Below are 15,921 nucleotides of genomic sequence, written 5' to 3'. Positions count from 1 at the left end.
TGTAAAAAGCACATAAAAATACTTCCCTGTCAGTTTGTTTGCATTAACCATTATTTGCATCTAAGGACAAAAGACAAATTCACATAATTATTTTTCAATTGGTTGAGACTGTCTGTGTAATCATTTTTTCACAGTGTATGAAGCCCTTTTGCAATAGACCATAACAGTAATAGCTATTTCTTATTTACAACTTGAGGAAAAGATCCAGCAATCAGATTTATTATGCAGAGTGAACTTTTCAAAATTAAATTAGCAGAGCTAACATGGTGGCCCATAGTAAACTAATTAGCTGTTAGACTGTTGGCAGACATACTATCAACTCTTTCAGACTTCCTAACAAACCTCCTTTAAAATTACAAGCAAAGGTTTTCTGATGCATTCTGGTTAAGCATGAAAGTCTGCATCCTCTTTAGTGAGAATAAGAAGGTAACATCAGAAGAAGCAGCTAAGGGTCAGAGAAAATAGCCTTCAAATACATGCTGATGAAAAGCAAAGCCCAGCCAGATGGAGAAGAAGTTTTCATTGGTACAGTTTAAGTAGTTTGAACATCGTGATCACTTTATGATCTCTAGATAAGCCCACATGCTTTGATCCACAAAAACAGTGTAACATTCAAAGGGGCTTTATGAAACGGAGCTCAGGAGGGTAACCTGGGTTAAACAATAGTGTTCAAACAACTGAACACACCCACTGATCTGGTGTGGAGGGTATGAGGGGTTATGACTGGAATAATGCCTCCCTGGCACCTGTTGGGAGGCTAGGTCATGTATATTCAACAGCCTAACTGGCTTTTCAGAAGTAACTTTGCACTTATGTAAAATTAATAGGGCATTCATTATGAAATCCATGCAGCATCTTATTAAAAGTGCTCTGTCATTGAAAGCAGAAGGTGGAGGCTTTTTAAACTGGGGTTTTGTTGCCCTCTAGTGAATGAGGTCAGCATTATGCATGGGAAATTATTTTGATCACTGCATAATTAATGTGTTCTGGATCGGTACAAAAGTGCAGCTAAATTGCATCCTGTTCCTACTTGAATTAGTTAACCTACAGATATTGTTTCTTACAATGCATTGCTTCCTTGCTTGAGCTCTTTGTTTTGTTTTCCTGCAATGAGAATACATGACTGCGTGGGTATCATGATAAGGCAAGGTAGCCAGAGACAAGGAATAAATCAACTAAATGGATCTGCAGCACAGTAGCTTTAATACATTGGTATATACTTAATATGTCTCCTGAAAAGAATGTCTAATTATACTGTCATGGCACAAAATGCATTTTCAATAGTGATAAATTATGCCATCATTTACTTTCTGAGAACATGCTGAGATTTATGAAAGATTACTGCAAAATTATCATGCCAGGATAAAAAAAGCCAAATGCAGTTATCATTGGCATCAGGAAAGAAAGAAAGGAAGGGGGGGGAAAGCCTTTAAATAGTGAAAAGGCTATTAGAATAGATAAAATGTTATGCAGTATGAAAATATGCTACTATGGAATGAAACTCATCTCTCCAGTGTGGTCTTATACTGACTTTTTACCTGCTAGAGTGTATTTTGGGGGCTTAGATGAGGAGATTGTCACAATCTTGGCTGTAGTTGGAAGCCACAGGGCCTAATTGTTCAATGGCTAGAACTTGACATTTTTGCTTGTGTGGTATGAAACCAGTGTGGAGTAGTATCAAACCCCAAAACAGCACATCAGAAAATATGAATTAGTTTTAGTGGCCTTTATTCAAAACAGCCACAAACTCAGTGTGAACTGATCTAGAGAGTACATGTAGGGGCTGCTGCTATTGAATATACATCTTACCTGTGACTGGAATTATGTATTCTAAAAGTTTTCCATTTTTTTTGTCTTTATTTGTCAAGTTTTAAAGAAAACTATAGAAGTGATGGCATTTTGTGGCAAACCATGCTGTCATTGCCATAGCCTGCACTAGGTATTGCAACCAATCTAAGTGGAATCATCCCTACCTGTGGGCTCAGCAGTGACTCATCATGAACCTCATCTACTCCCTCAGCTCCTTTGCTTTCACAAAGAGGAGCAACTCCTCCATACAATGTGTAGTCCTTTCTGCTTTTTTATGCATCATATACAATCCAAACCCAAGGAAATTATTTCTTCCCTCCACACATCCTTCTACCAGTATTTTTTTGAGCTGATGCTTCCTTCACTCAGAGGTATCTATGATGATCCTTGACTCAGAACCCCTCTCTTTTTTATAGGGTTTTTCTTCTGTGTATTCTAATGGGATAAGGAAGATTTCTATTTTCCTGGTAAAGGCACCACAGTCCTGTATATGATTAGAGAATACAGAGTTGAAACCACAGCTATTAAGGATGAAGGTAGCCTACAATGGTATGGGACTGGGTAACTCGATAAGGTCAATTAGAGGTTTGGATAAGGTTCAGAGAATGACAACCAAATCCTTTGTTGAGCATTCTGGGAGAAAAATGCAACTTAGAAGCAAGGAGATAAATAAAATGTTATGGTGCTTACTACATTCCATCAAAAACAGAGAGCAGGTAACGATCAATATTTTCCATATAGAAGGGGCAAAGCTAAGGGGAAAAGTGTTGCTTTCCACAGCACTGAGGTGTATACAAAACAGGGGCACAAATTCTGAGTTTTCCACACAGATCAAGCTTTGCTATCAGCCTGGTGAAAACAGTGTGTCCTCCCCAAATTACTCCCAGTTTCCTGTACAAAACAATGATGATCTGACGTGTAAGCCTTTATGGGAACTCGACTTGAACACATAACTCAGGATTCCGTTGAGATATCTCTAGAAAAGTCCAATCTGATTTTCTGAGAGTGCATGAAGTGTGGCTTGTTTTAATTTCACTTGCTTTCTGTTGGTTTGGGTTTTTCTTTAAATCATGAGTGCTTAGACTTCTTTTGACAGACTGGATGGGGAGGGGTAGTTGGGAGAAATGGGGCATTTGATCAAAATTCTTGTTTGGAATAAGTAAAATACGTATTCAGTGCCATGCAGCACAGCTCAAGCAGTCTCAGTGAATTAAAAGGACCCTCCCAATAAAACAAGATATCACTAAGTATAATGATAATAGCTGGCACAAGTAGGTAATCCATTTACAGGAAAAAAAAAAAATACTTTTCTTAAACAAATAAAATACAGATATCACTCCTAAGTGTATGACATGCTTATTAAATGTCCCAAAGCTAATGCAAACAGCAAAACAACCTGTCTTTCAGTAGAGTTACCTCATTGTCTGCTGTTATATGAGAGATTTCCAGCAAATCCTCTGCGGTGCCGTTTTAATTTTCCACCTATTGGCTGTTTTTATTTGCTCAGCTATTGCCTGTAACAGCATTTTCAGTTCTGTCACATGATAATAGCAGTTACAGTAATATATGGTATACAGTTCATAGGCAATAATGTCACTACCTCTGTTTGTTCTGCAACATATGTGATCTAAAGCCTGAAATGTGAAATGAAAATGTATATATTATTGACCAAGATGTTAAAGTACGAGAAGAGCTTCTGATCTCTGCTGTGTTAACGTGAGTGTGAGGTGACAGTATTGACTTCGGTGCAATTCGATGACATTTTGTTGAGCATAACTGAGTCTAGTTCAGGCACATTTTATCAGTTTTGCTTGATGTATGCAGCATATTCTCATAACCTATAGCACCTAGCACTGAATTGCCTTTCAACATTTTGGCTCTCTTTTAGCTGCTACAAGACATTTTCTTATGAGCAAACATGATTGGCGTTCATGATGGTTTTCATTAGTCTAAGTCAGCAAACAGAAATCAATCTCTTGTTCCCAGCAAACTCTTAATTTTTTTTAGAAAGTTTTTCCCTCTAGTCATTAGTGAGTACTCTTGGCTATAATAAAATGAACAGCTTTGGTATATTTTATAAAGACATTTACATTCATCTCCTTCATGCTTTACACTTGTTCCCTAACATTTTTTTTCTCACATGGTGAATTTTTGTGTAAATATTTCTGGCTTCCTGTCTGAGTCAACACACTCCCTGGAAAATGCCATAAATAGAGAGGATGCCACTGGAAAATGCTATTTGCTGTTTGTGAAATTTAATATTATGCTTATGCTTAAATTAAAAAATATTATTGCAAAGATTACAGTGAGGGTTGAAAAAGTTTCCCAAATACAGCAACTACTTCAGGGGACTATTATTGATAACAAAACGGCAGGAAGAACAGATTGACAGTCATATTTTTGCTTTCCTTTCCCTGTTTATTAAATACAGAGGTGATAATTGCTTTGGTTTGTTCACAGCTGGCACTAAGTTTTCTTTTCATTAGAGATGTAGATCGCTGACATACTTGCTCAGCTTCTCCAGTTTCATCAGATATAGTCTCAACTGACTTCCTTGTGTCTTGAAATTGAGGGCTCTGCTTGGTCCCAATAAGCATATGAAGTATTTTTGTGATTGAAACCCATTCATAAAAATTTTCTCTTGATGTAAAGAAGTATTTGAAGAGTTACATATTTTCCCTCTCTATTCATTAATGAAAGTTCAAGTGGACCAAATTTCAGAGTCCGAAATCCATGGAGACAGGAGAAGTGATCTGATGCACCAGCTCTTCACCGCAGGAACTTGTTTGTCATGAGGTAAGAGCTCATCTATGACTACAAAATTAAATGAGATCTTTGCACAGTGGGGTTTTTCAACATTTCTGGACAATCCTCACTTTAAAAGATAAAGCAATCCTGAATGCTTCCACATTCACTAATCTTCCCTTTCATCTTATTTTTAAATAAATTTTAATTCCTTTGTATTTATTGAATCGTATTTATGAAACGAACACAATTTGTGCTAAATAAATATTAGCTGTAGCACAAAATGACCTACTGAGCTCAAAATCTGCAAGAAAAAGGGGAAAACAATTGTGCTAATAAGCTCTGGCTTCACTTACAACACATCTTCAACGTGAATCACTAGAAAAAATGCTTGTTTCTCTTACTGAATGGACTTAAAAGAGGACCAAAGTGAGGTAATTTATGTATGTATGTTTGCAAATCGTTTTCAATACAATGAGTAATTAAGGAAGCTGTTGTTTCCTACAGCCATATAGCACTTATTTTCAACCCTAGCTCAAAAATGTCATCTCATCATTAGTGGACCTTTCTATCCTGATTGCTGTAGAGTTTCCACAAAGTCTGGATGACCTAGAAATTACTCCTCATCTTTGGCTGGTGGAAATAATGGAGTAAGGACTTGGAGTTGCTTAATCCCTTCCTGATTAATGTTGTGTATTCTCATTATTCATCTGTACAGTCTGTTGAAATTTTGTTATTGTCAAGCTGGAGTAGTCAGATCTAAGCTGATGTTTTGGAGTAAAATTCAGCTGAATGCAGAAATTGTAAAAGTTGATGCAAAATGGTTTTAAGCAGATGGGGATTTGGAATTAACTACATCGAGTTGAAAGGTGAAGCACAAGTGTAGTTATGGATTTGAGAGGGGCCACAGGTTTTGTGCTTGCCTAGCTTAGTGGGTTTGCTTTGATATGAGAAATTGCAACTTAGAGGCAAAATATGGCTTAACAATTAGTTTCACTGAAAACAGCCAATATTCAGATTTTCATACAGAGATACACCCCGAACACTTCCTTAGGAAGGCTATGGGAATGATTGCTATAGATAAAAAGGAGAATAACATTTGTGTATTTCATTTTTGTAAGAATACCTGCAAGTCTGAGGAGAGAAAAAAAAACCCTTAGTTTTCTTGCTGTAATGTTCACACATTTTCCCAGTCAAGAAGGCTCCAATCTCCAGTTAGATTCTTTAGAAACTATAGTAGTGCAAATAAAGAAAATGGATGTTTTCTGTCATCTCTTAAAATCTCCAGTGCTCGCTTCATTAAGCTCCACACAAAATCTGAAATGTTTGGCTTGTGTTTAGGTCCTTTCTTTTCTGTAATATTTTTCAGTCCTTTTTTCTATTTGCTGCTCCTACTTGTTAGTGATTCTGGGGGTATTTTGTACCTCATGCACATTTTTTCTTATTAAAATATAGTAGTAAGTATTCCTCTTAGCTGGTTTTTTTTTTAGTAAATCTAGAATCTACTTCATGCTGTCATGGAGCTTCATTTTTGTAGTGCTATATATCAGTGCTCTGAGCCAGAGTCCCTGCATAACATAAAATTTAAATTCCAGACAAGAAAAATATTTCAGTGAAACATTTTTTCCATTTTTTCTTGTTAATCAAAATAGCACATTTCACAGAAACACAAGCTCTGATCACTCTCTTGGTGAAAAACTGAGAATGGATTATCTTGTTATCCAATATATATCTCTGGAACCTGAGTGACACATTTCAGCTACCCACAAATCTGATTCTCTTTCCTAATACACTTCTTTCTGGTTTTGTTTTGTTTAATTATAAAGACTTAAAGCCTGTCAAAATCTCAGAATGACGCATACAACAGAAAATCAGATTGCTGCCCACCTCTATTAGTTTCTATAATAGTCTTCAACTACAAGGAGGAAAAATGAAGCATTAGGAACAAAACTGCTTCGATGACAAGATGCATCTGAACATCTTATTTTCTGACAAACAAGAAGAATATCTTTACTTGTCCCTTTCCTGCTTTCTGACAGCTACTTCTCTGCCTTCTTCAGCCCCAACAGAAATGAAAATGTAAACCTTGATTTCCAAACTACAAACTCTTTTCTGTGGTTTTGTGATTGAGCACACACATGCTGGGTACAGTTTTTGTATGGTGCCAATTAAAAACTTACCTGTACCAAAGCTTATGTTTTTATCAGACCGTGCCTTGATACATATTTATAATAAGAAGGTGTGCATTTTTCAGAATTGCTTTTTTTCTCCCTCAGAGAAGTAGTAGGTTGGTGTGTGTCTTACTTGACACATAAGGGTGGTTTTCACTTGAATACGATCATCAAAACCAACAGACTTTGACAGAACAGGCTTCATAAATAATGTGCATCAGTTTTTACTCTGTCAGTGTAAATGCATATCTTCCAGTACTGGTTTCCACTTGTTTCATCCAGAATGTCTAAGAATAATGAATAAATCATAGTCCTGTATACATGTATGTATGCATATGTATGTGTGTATATTTATACATAATTCATGCCATAAATACCTATTTTTGTCTATCACAGAGATATATATATAAAAGTGGAGGTGTGTTATACAGACACTGGTCTTTACGTGACCTAAATGACTAATTGATATTCAGATGTTACAGATAATTTCATTTAGTAAGAAAAATGATGTAGATTATGTTGATGCAGTCCCTTTTTAATTTTTTTTTTTCACAAAGAACATGCAGTGTTCATGATCACCACTGGAAACTTCTTTTGCTTATCACTTCTGGCTGTTTCCAGTCATTAATTGGCCCCAAATTGCTCATTAGTTTTTCCTTATCCTGCCAGTTCTTCTAAGCTGTATGTGGCGCTTCCTTCTGCCTTCTCTCTTTGGTTCTCTTGTCACATAAATCTTCATAAACAAGAGTCATTGCCTTTCTTTCCATGTGTCTTCGAGTAGCCCTAACCAGGGTCTTGATTTTGTTTCAAGTTTCTGGTTCCATAGGGAGACATAGATTGTTGACAAATTCTCTTTTATTTATAAAATACATCTGAAGAACAGGAACCAAAAGGCACATCATTTGCTTGGAGCTTCATTTATAGAGAAGATTTTACACCACCTTACTTCACTGCTATTTAACCTGTTTGTGATTTAGTACGCAAAAGTGGTAACTCCAGCATATGATTTAGCCTCTCTAGTTACCATATCCTCATATGGCCTTCAGCCTTCCCTCTCTGTTCTGTCTTTCTTCTCTTCACAGTATAGGAGACAGTCTTTGCTTTATAAATCACTGTGCAAATCCTCATTGTTAATTTGCAAACTATAATTTATACAGTGTTGTAACACTTAAGCACCTGCATAGAAAATGGGCAACATTGCCTGGGAATTAACTGACAGGACTGAGGGGGGCAGAGTCCATCTTTCTGTGTCATTTATAATGTATAATTAGTAATCAAGATATAATATCTTCATTGGACAAGAAGAAAGGAAAGGAAAGGAAAAGGGTCCTCAAGAGAAAGGCCTCTGAGTAGATGCTGGATTTTAGGAGATATGATACACTAGTAGAGTCTCTTGCCCCCAGTAACATAAATGCCTGCATGCTGGGGCTCCCAATACACTAATTACTCTGTTTAACACAAAGACACATGTGAAATAGTATTTGGAAAGAAAAGCTGAGCTATGTAATCTATATACTGTGGGTTTCCTATTAATGCTGAGTCCCAGACTAAGTGTCCTCCATATGAGAATGAGTGACAAATTACTTCTTTACTTCTTTCTTTATTATATTTGAAAGCAGGATGTGGTCTGTTGAACATTTTCAGTCTACCTTGTTCTCCCCAGAATATGGACCCATTCATGACACTCAGAAAGTGCCAAGACTAACATGACTTTAATGTATTCTGGGACATTTGTGCCTTCAAATTAACCCTGATTATTTCCAGGTACTGTACACTTCTGATGACTGAGAGCTAATATAGGAGATTTTCTGTTTAAATGCACTTTGTAAGGGAAGACAGAGGCAATGCATTTATCAAAGATAACTTTTACTTTTCCGCTCAGGCACCTATCAAGGGCTTGAATTTTCAGGAGGGTTGAATAGCTGTTAAGTTTTTGACAACTGGGCTATATCAGAATTAGCAGGTCTTTAGAGAGACATGACCCTGCTGCCTGCAGGTTTTTTAAAGCTGATTCTTTTAAAAAAACACATCTGACTGAAGTTTAGGCTGCCCAGCTGACTGTGGTTTGCAAAATAATACGTGGAAATTTGTATAGACGGAACTAAAGACAAATCTCCTTCAAATGGCCTCATCTAACCTCACATTTTTCCTAAAGACAGTTTGTGTTGTTATTAAGTGACTACTAATGTCACTGTCTGGCTGCCTTTAATGATGTTTGCCAGTCAGGACTGTAAAGTCACAGAAGTCCAGCTATGTGTTTGTATCTTTGTTGGCCCTGACTGGCTATAAACATCATCATTATATATTACTGTTTAAAACTGTGTTTAATTCTGTGGTCAGTCAGTTGTGAGAGCTGTTTGCTCTGAAACCCAATGCCCAGTGTGGCTTTCAAAGCACACATGCAAGTTAAAGCAGAGTCAACAGAAAGGATCTGCACCAAGAGTAGCAGTGAGTTTCAATGCTGTGCTGCTCTTTGAAGACAGTGATCTACTGCTGAAACTAGACTGCAATTGGTATCTTCCTGTATAACTGTGGCCTTTAGATCACATTCCTGAAGATCTTTCTGCCTCAAGCAATTGCTATATTTTCCCTTAAACATTGGACTGGAAAGAAGCCATGCTCAAATCTACCATCAGTCCAAAGGGATTTCATTGCCACCACATGTAGGCTCCCATCCGAGTCAGGACTGTGATCAATTCAAAATAAAAACCTGATCAACAAGTGTGTTTAAATGAGAAATATTATATTGAAGCTTTGAAAGAGACTTCATGTGCAATTTGATCATCTGAGTATGAAACAGCTCAGCAGGATGGACGTTCCACCAAGTGTGAGCTGCTGATGGTTGGTGGAGATTGGAGCAGTCAGGGCAGAACAGAGCAGTGGCTTTGTTTGGTATTTGGACTGGTCATAGGGGTAACTTCAGGTTTTGAGAGAACATTTTCATTTCCCAGACAGTGCTTGGCAAACAATGTCTGGTCAGGAGAATGCAAACCCCATTTCTAATTGAATGTAATATTAGAGGGGGAGAAACAAGAGGAAGAGATCAATGCTTAGGAAACACTAAATCCTCCCTCTTTATTCTTTTGCACAAGCCATCTTTGTTTCACGTATCAGACTGTGAACATTGCACAGGCCAAATGTTTCACACTGGCTCTCTGCCTGCTGTGCAGTGTGAGCAACTCCACTTTCAGCCTGTGTCCAAGAGTCTCTAAATGGAGAGCTAGAGGAGTGCTGAGCGTGTGGTGAATTCATCCCAGACAACGTGTGCTTCGATAACCTGCAGTTAACTTAGACAAGCTGCCAAGAGTTCACTGGTAGCATTTCAGAGTTGGGATGGGTTTGGGCTTGTTTTTATCGTTTCCTTGTTTTTTTGCTTTTCAGGGGGGGGAAAGTAGGCTTAAGTTATGGTCAGAATCTTGGCAAGTTTAGAATTGTTTGACAAATTCAGTGTATTGCTTGCAAAGCTTGTGAAACATCAAACTGCAAGAAGCTGGAACATCTACAGTAACAAGTAAAAGGCAAATCATGACAGACTGAGTGACTAGGGTGTAAAATAAAGTCACAACAAAACCTGTCACAGGTTTGCTAGTAAGCTTTGGAAGAACACCTGACAAGACATATTAATAACAGCAATTATTGTTTGATTACATTAGTGCTTTGAATGCAAAGGAGATATTATTTGCTTGCTGTCTTCATTAGAAATTGTTTTGGTCACTGTATCCTAGTTTGTGAAAGTTGCTGAGCAACTGTATTTTCATATTAATTTTCAATGTCTCTTTTCCATGGGGAGATGATTTTATGTTGACAATGTGCAGTAACACTCAAGAACTCCTAATATTTAATATCTAGAGAAGGTCATTAATTCATATCCATGCTGGGGCAAATATAACAGTATATATGCTGAAGATGGATGGCATTTGTGTTATGCCTCACTGCTAAGGAAGACAGTAAATCATAAGGTGTTACTTCTCACCTTGCTGAAGTTGTAAAATAGAGGTAACACTTCTTTATATTGAAAGATCCAATTAGGGATGGGGAAAGTCAGGTCATAGAGAGTTGGACTTCCCAAAATTCCCTAGAATTACCTCTTCAAGGTGATAGAGACACCTTTTGAGATAAGGAGAACAAAGTTTTTGCAGTGAAAATCAATAAATACCTGGCTGTCTATCACCATCTCTTTTCACTGTCATCATCAAGTTTCCTCTTGACATCTGATTAAAAAGAAAAAAAGAGATTGCACTGCCACTTCTGTTAATACAGGGTTTTGTAGTGCTTTTAGAGCAGATCAGGCCCACAGTGCAGAGCTGGTTAGGCAGTCCATGGGAAATCCCATACAGTTATGCTTTGGGGAACACTTCACAATTTGAGAGATAAGTTTGGAGGTTTTTTCTTTCCTGTGCTATTCTCTATTAACTCATCTTTCTGTAAGATGTGATAGGTAAATCTTAGGCAGCAGCTACTTTTAAGGAGGCTGCCCAGCATGTTTCAATCAGTGAGAAGGGGGATATTTGAGCGCAGTGTGGTTTGGCCTCTTTGCCTCCCAGCCTAGGAAAGTGCAGTCTTTGCTGTCACTTGCTTCTAAATGAAACTGCTTTGCTCCCAGGGAACTCAGCACTCCCTGAAGTCATGAGAACTGGTAAATAGCAAAGCTATATTTATTATATTTGGCAAAACTGGAGTGGACTTAAGTCTAAAGGCCAATTAAGTGTACAGAGGAGAGAGGAACAAAATGTTAGGGACAAACAAGATTGAAGTAGCTGGAAAAACTGTCACATTTCAAGTCAGTGATGGACAGGTTTTTATTAGGTGGTGGATTCTTGGATGGGGTTCACTATCTTTCCAGAAAGTCTTTTTTACTTTTTTGCAGGTGTTTGATCAATAAACAAATGCATTACTTGCTTTTGTGGGATGTCAGACATTTAACAGTAGCTTAAGATATTTGTGTGGCTTTGCTATGAAAATTTCAGATTGGTCAATCTGAAGCACACATCCATGCTACTAACACTTTGGTTAAATTGGGGAAAACATCCTGAATCTTGTTTTACCTAGGTATGCTTGCATTAATTTGTTTTTATATATTTCATAAACTTGGATTTTTTTGCTTCACTTTTGATTTCATTTGCAGGGTATCGTCCTTCTGTTTAAAATTTGCACTGTTAAATCCTTCTCATGCCTTTTGCAACAATCCAACTTTTATAACATTCAAAACAGTGACCTAAACTTAAATAGCTTACAAAGACTTGGAGAGCAAACATCTAAGCTCTGAATTTTATATTACCAGCTTTATTTGCTGAAACAAATGGGAGCTAAAGGAAGCTTCTGCCATAGGCAATCTGTGTCACCAGTTGCAATGAGCATCTTCATGGGTAGTTTATAAGCAAATTCTTCAAAATTGTTTCCACATAGTTTGAAGGTTTTTATCCTACATTTGGAGCCATGCTTGATAGTATGTGAAAAATAACAGAACCTCTGATTATATATTATATCTCTTTAGCAACTCATTTAAATTCATTTAGTTGTGGGCATAGAATAACAGATGCAAAGAATACTAACCAGTACGAAGAATTGACCTCTAGGAAAGAAAGCTAGTTTGCCTTTTACATTTGGTACAAGTATATATCATTCAGTGAATTGTGCAGTAGTTACAACATTAGTTGATTGGATAGTTAATAACTTTGATGCAAAGAAATTAACAAAAGAAAATAGATGGCATTTCTAGTAGCAGTTAAGGGGAATAATTGTTCTATCTAACAATTAATTGAATAATATGTCAAGCAATATCAACATCAAAAAGAAGGTAAATGCCAAACTAGTAAATGAAACAATGATAGCTTTTAAAGTTGTAATATTTGATTGGGAAATGAGCCTGGCATTATGTAAGGACTTGTCTACATGGAGAAATTCATCAATGTAACTATACTGGTATAATTACATCTTTCAAAACACAACGTAAGCCAAACAAAGAATAAATACTCTGATTGCAGAATAAGATTCTCCACATGGGGAGTTACACAGCTCTAACTGCAGTATCTGAATTACAGTAACATAGTTGCAGTGGTTAATTTGTCCAGGAAGACAAGCCCTAGGTCATTTGATGGTGTTCTGCCACATACCTGCCCACCTCAGGCTGTGGCATTTTACTCTGCCCAGCAAAATGAAGGCTCAATGTAGTTGTATTGGTGCTACGAAAGGATGCAAAGCCAAATGATAAACCATGTTGTTGTTCAGACTGTAACACATCATGCAGTTAAGTGTCAGGCCCACACGGTAAATATAAATGCATTCAGGTTTATAATAAACAAAACAACCCTCCTGTTGCCATATTTTACTATGGCATATTTTCCAATTGTGATAATATGATTTTTAACATTCTTTCACCTTCTTTCTAGGAAGAAAAATAAGTCTGTTGTTCTCTACACCTTAATTAAGTTGATAAATAGTATCTTGGCGACATTCGAATAAAAAGTTAACTCCAAGCTTTGTGTTTGTGAAGAGTCAGTAATTTTCATGACTCAAGGTTTGACAGGCTGAGTTTGAAACCCAGTTGACTGGGAAAAAAATAGGTAAAAGGAAAGATCCAGCATTTCTTTTCCAGGCACCTCACGTGCTGAATCTCTGAAACCACATTCTGATGAACACAGAGTAACTCTTTCTATAGGAAAATCCAGTTCTGACAGGCAAAAAAGACTAAATTAACAGATCTGAATGTCACCTACTCTCTCCCCACTCTAGGGTTTGAGCTGACTGAACATGCCATGGTGGGTCAAGAGAAGCAGCACTGTATCTGCCTGTGTGGCCCTCTGCTTTTGCAAAAAGCACTAACAGAGAGAAGTTACACTTTCTAGCTGTACATCTGTGTGCTTCTCTGTGTTCTGAACCTTCTAGAGAAGCTGTGCTACAATCTGCAGAGAGTAGCCAAGAATGCAGTTGGAAAGCCTGCCTGCATCCAGCATGTTCTTGTAAGCAGTTTGAGGGGCTGCAGGCAGGCAGAGCAAGCACCCAGTCCCTACTTTCAAGCCTTCATTTTGGTTTTACATCTGCAGTCGTTACAGCCTCAGCTTAAAGGAACTCAAAGATGGTATCACTTGTGGAATATTTTATGATTTTAACATGCTTATGTACTATGTAGCCTTTTTTAAAATCACAGTAAATGTATAAAGATTATAGGTGTTCATGTACGTTATACTTTACAAGAAGAAAATCAATTTTTCATTCCTCTGCGGCACTCGCAATACAACTGGAATATTACCTGAACCAAGTAAACAGAATTATCTTCTAACCCCAATAAGAAAAATGTAGCAGAAAGTCTTTATCTCTCCATTTTCGCCTTTTATTATCTAAGTTTGACTGTGATTTGAAAGAATGAAGGGAGGGGAAGATGAGCCAAATGCAGAATTGTTATGAAAGAAGCTAAAAGGAGCCCTGTGAAAGGCCTGTGAAAGATTCAGAATGGAAATGATTTTCAGTTCAAATTACTTTTGCAGGACTCGAATGTGGCAGTCAGGAAGCTTCCATGAAAAGTCCATTCTTTTTTCTTCTACCTTTTTTCCCATCTCCCATCGTTGGTTTGCATTTGTATGAATCACCTATGTCCCAGGCTGAAAAATACCTATCTTAAATATTCATCCCTGCCTATCTGAGCATTTCACACACATTAAGAATTTCTCTTTATAAACCCTCTCTAAGCATTATATTGTTATTATTACCCTTGTATTACAGATATAAGTTCCTCAAGGTCACACTAAAAGTACTGGGAATCAGATTTTTGTCAGACTTTTTTCCTTGCATGCTCATGACAGATATCTATTTGTAGATTTCTGTCTACAAAACACAAAAGAATGGTACCTAGACTTGAGGGTCATTTTATTTAAAACAGCACACAGCAGCCTGACTAAGACTTGGACCTAAGGCAGAAGAAACCTTTTATTCAGAGAGGAAAGGGGTTTATGAGTTTTAGCTCTGAAGCTCCCTGAAGTGGGCAAAGGTGGCATGGATCCAAAGACACTGTCTAGCTACGACTGTAAGGATTCAGATCAGAATGTAAAATGAGGATTTTGAGCATGAAAATTCCATGCCACCTTTTACAGTGATTGGAGTTTTCTCTCTAACAGCACAAGTATATTTGCCTCATTAAATCTTGTTTTAAATATACAGCAGTATATAGTACTCCCTGCTCCCTACCCCTAAATGCTTCTTAAAAGAGTTGTATCTAGTTTTAACACCTGGTAGGTTGTTTTCAAACATTGACTACATCTCAAAGGCAGATGTAAAGAGAAGAACAACCCCACTTGTGACATGTAAATACATTTTGGTGTCTAGAAGTAAGAATTTGGATTCTTTATTAATGATAGATACTGTAATTACTCTACCAGAATTAATGGAACTGCACAAGTATATGCCAGTGGAGTATTTCACTCAGGAGGTTTTCCATATTATGTCCATATGTCACATTTTTGAGGAATATTCATCCTCTGCAATAATGCAACTGGCCAAATATCCAGGGCTTCATATGGAAACAACAAATGAAAATTCATTCCTACTGTGATCAGATGACTTTCACAGTTATGGTGTCTCTCCTTCTGAATGTATAAGTAGAAATGTCTTTAATGTCTTTAAAAATCACATTATACAGTCTCTCATACTTTCTCTTATAAAACCCAAATATAGAATTTGTCTTCATGAGCTTTTTCCTGCTTTATTGAATCCACAGACTGATATATTCCTAAAAAGAAAGTGCTTTTAAAAAAATGTGTAGTTTTAATCTTTCGGTATATATTGGGGAAAAAAAAGGAGATGTCATCCAGAACCTGTCCATATGATACAACAGCAGTTCTGTTGGTTTCTATGTGGACTGATACATAACATTGTAAAAACTGCTCTGTGCTCCCTAACTTATGGATGTAGAAGCAGCTAGTGTCTGTTTTACATATTAAAAATTGCATCTCTTAATGCTTTGCAATTGTTTTTCTTTTATACATCCAGTTTATCTTTAATTTAAGGATTTCAGAACACTATTGTTTTCTTTTCCTAAACTTATAGATTATGTTTTAATCCCCTGAAGCTTTTATTGTTTCATCTTTTGTCTTGGAGATAGGTCTGGACTTATGTGAAGATGATAATATTTATGAAAATAATAATTCTATTGAACCTCAGTTTTTTTCTCCCTTGAAATATTCCAGATAATTTTCTTTATTCT

Source organism: Colius striatus, chromosome 16 (genome assembly GCF_028858725.1).
Source record: "Colius striatus isolate bColStr4 chromosome 16, bColStr4.1.hap1, whole genome shotgun sequence".
In the NCBI taxonomy this organism is placed as follows: Eukaryota; Metazoa; Chordata; class Aves; order Coliiformes; family Coliidae; genus Colius; species Colius striatus.
The sequence above is the reverse complement of the archived record's forward strand: the minus strand, read 5'-3'. Positions refer to the sequence as shown.